The sequence below is a fragment of the Kogia breviceps genome, chromosome 2, assembly GCF_026419965.1.
Source record: "Kogia breviceps isolate mKogBre1 chromosome 2, mKogBre1 haplotype 1, whole genome shotgun sequence".
NCBI classification, from domain to species: Eukaryota; Metazoa; Chordata; class Mammalia; order Artiodactyla; family Physeteridae; genus Kogia; species Kogia breviceps.
The window spans coordinates 125,647,214-125,650,644 of record NC_081311.1 but is presented as its reverse complement, the minus strand read 5'-3'; the positions used below and the strand labels follow the sequence as shown (position 1 = coordinate 125,650,644).

The 3,431-nt window shown below is 35.1% G+C and overlaps 1 non-coding gene across 1 annotated transcript; it reads left to right on the top strand.

Moving 5' to 3' along the window:
• Positions 1–1,495: 1,495 nt before the first annotated feature.
• LOC131751689 (small nucleolar RNA SNORA72) lies at positions 1,496–1,628 on the top strand. Its single transcript, XR_009334258.1, has one exon. It is a non-coding gene; the product is annotated as a small nucleolar RNA SNORA72 (small nucleolar RNA).
• Positions 1,629–3,431: the final 1,803 nt, after the last annotated feature.

Below are 3,431 nucleotides of genomic sequence, written 5' to 3'. Positions count from 1 at the left end.
GGTGAGTATAGATAGTAATAACTATACTTATAACACATTTATAGAAATCACAGTAGAATTTATAGCAGTCTAGAGCTAAATAATATACTGTGATGATTATTCTGAATAACTAATTTTGAAGATAAATATCGGAGAAATTAAATGTTTTGCGTTTGTTTGTTTGCTATGCGATGGACATTAATTAATTTTTGTCTGTGAGGATCCTTGCCTCCTTCCTCATAGCACCTATATTTCCTGTTAAGGAATTACTTCTGCCCCATTTTGGTCATCTTGCAGGGAGTGAACAATTGACATTGTGGCTGTCAAAGGTGCCACATCTTCCCTTATGTTGGCCAACAACACCTGGGCTCCACGTATGTCACAATCCTGGTCTCCCTTCAAAGGCATTGAATTTTGAGCATCTGAGGCAAGAGTGGAAGAATATTTAGAGGTGATTTATCCCAGTGGGACAAGGGGGCAGTAGCTGCTTATGTCTTTTGTCTTATACCTGCAGCTGTCCCAGATTTGAAAGAGTTTCTGTTTTTCTTGCTTTCTAGCCCTTTAGAACAGGTATTAGTTCCAGCCTATTCTTTTCAGTCCCCAAGCCTTACCCAGATCCTTCCAATAAATCAAATTTCACTTAATTAGCTGGAGTTGCTGCTTTCTGTTACTTACAACCATGAATCCTAACATATATATCTTGTCTATTCTTTTGTTCCAGGTCACCCAAATAGTAAATGTATGAAAAACAACTTGAGTGAACCTGACTCTCCTTACTTGAGATTCTCATACCCTTTTCAGTAAGTAATTCTGCTTCCCCAAGTATACATAGTACCTTCCACATCCTTCACATTCAAATCTTGCTGTCTGAACTCTTGATATCCAAACTCCTAGAACCAAATAAAGTTAATGATATCTCTTTCTATCCAAATTGTTTATCTAAATGGTTGTTATTTAAAATAAAAAGACAAATTGATTTGGATAGAAAGGGATACATTATGAACAATGAACCTGTTCTACAGCATTAACCAGATTGGGTAGCAAATGGACAGTTACCAAATACATTTCCTATATGAGGAGCAAAAATCTTATATTAAGACTCAGACTGAAATTGTAGAATTAAAGACTGAAAAATGGAGTGGAAATATAGGGCAATATCCTTTCAAATAGATTTCCTTTCTTTAAGATGTAATCAATATTCTCTAATAAACATTGTACACAGCTGCCCCTGCCCTAAACTCTCCTGGGAAATTTTCTGATTCATTATGGAAAACTGCCTAAAATATCTATACCCTCTGATAAGACTCTCCTGAACTATAATTACAAATTGTGCTTTAGAAGTTGTTTTCAGGAAAGAAGAACATCAAAATTTTATTTCCTACATATTAAGATAAAATAATATAACCTGAAGGAGATATCTGTTATATTAACAATCAGAGAATGTTTTGACCTGAAAGGGATTGTAGTGACCATCTAGCTCAAAATTCCATATTTATAAATGTGGAAACAGAGGGTCAGGAGGATAAAGTGACTTGTATAAGATGATAGAGGTTCAGGGCAGGCTAAACATTCACTATATTAAGATCATGCATGTGTCCCCAGACCTAGTGCTTTACTTAGGTCTGGTTGTATAAATGCTGGTGATAAACAAAGTCTGATTTATATGATGCATCTTATGTGGGAAATGTCTGTGACTCTAGGTATCTGATCAACCTTGAGAAATGACAGCACTGTTAGTGTAATAACTTTTGAAGATAACCATTGTTAATTTGATGATTACCAGTTGCCATTAAATGAATTTAAAAATTATTGTGTTTTATTTTCTAGAAAAAAAAAATTAGATGAGAAAGTCTGTTAGTGATCTTTTCTGACTCCCGAGCTAGTGTTTGTCCTATCACACTCTACCTATGATTGACAAAGAAATGAAACTTTTATTTTGTTCTTGGTCAGTTCTTGGTCATTATAATGTTTCCTTCTCAAACTACATTTGTTAAATGTTAAACTGTATAATTCACAATCATATTTTTATTAGGCTCTCTACACTGTCTGTTATTAAATCATCATGTTTTCAGATGCTTAGGGCTTTGGAATGCCCTATTACACTGGATAACAAGGCCAAAATACAAAGAAGTACTGTGGGCTAATGGAGTCATGGAGCAAAACAGCCTGATGTAAGAAGCAATGCAGAAGCAAAGTAAAATAGAAAAGTACTCCAAGCAAAAAACAACTTATCAGGCTTAAGCCTCAAAGAGAATAACGTGGGTTTCTATTTGACAGTGAGAGGCAATGCTTAATGAAAAACATTAAAAAGGAAATGGTTTACGGTACTTCACTTGAGTCTTTACACATAAAAGATGTCACTTGTGTTCAGACAAGTGGAGAAGCCCACGAAGTTGGGAGACGAGCAGAAAGTCATCCTGAAATAGGGAAGAATAAAATGCCTGGATGAACATTTTATACCTGCAGGAGCTATATTTTAATAATTTAAATCATTTTTCAAGACCCTATTAAGTTAAAATAAATTATTTTTGGCATTCAGAGAAGAAAGATAGATATGAAATCTGGAAAAACTGAAGGAGGAAAAAAAGATTAAAGAAATGGAAGCTCTTTAACTCCCCCTCTTATATCATCAAAACCTTTCAAATTAAGTTTTCTTGTTGTTTTAAATACTCAGGACATTGAAGACCCACTTTCTGTATGTAGATTGTAAAGCCATACATTTATTACACCAGTGTGAGATTCATCAGAATTTCCTTATGCCTCTACATATATACAGAGCTGGTGATCTCTAGTTGTTTTAATGCTATGTTTCTGTATAAAGAGTTGACATTTGGCATAATCGTGATAATATTTATTTTCTGACTGGTGTCACTATACCATAGCTGCTCATCAATTATAGAAATTAAAGAGATTTTTTCTTAGGTAGCTGGACATCAAACATTAATAGCTTGTAAAGTAGTTACTCCTTGGCTTCCCAGAGATTTTTGACACCATTACCTGTCAGAGTTTCCACTCTTTGCTTCTGTTGAAAACTGAAACTGAAACTACTGCTTCCTGGAGCACCATTCATCATGGTCCTGGGCTCTCAGATTGTACCTTTTGCCCCAGGTCCCAAGAAGAATTCCTTAGTGGCAGATGAGGCAGCACCTCACAATGACAGCACCCTCTTAATCATATTGTTTCACCTGGTCCTTAAAGAGAAGGACGTAGGAATGTTTAATTTTGAGATGTGGTATAACCAGTGCATGGTCAAATATCAAATGCCAAGTAGGCAGCAGACTAGAAGATTATTTTCCAATGAGTGTCCTCTTTGGAATAGTCTTTAGAATCTCCATACCTTTGTCAAAATACACTTCTGTTGCTTGAGAGATTCCTCTAAAAAAAATCTACTAGTTCCAGTGGATACAAAGGTAAAGTTTAGTTTCTTAGATTAATCAGAAATGGTTCAGAAG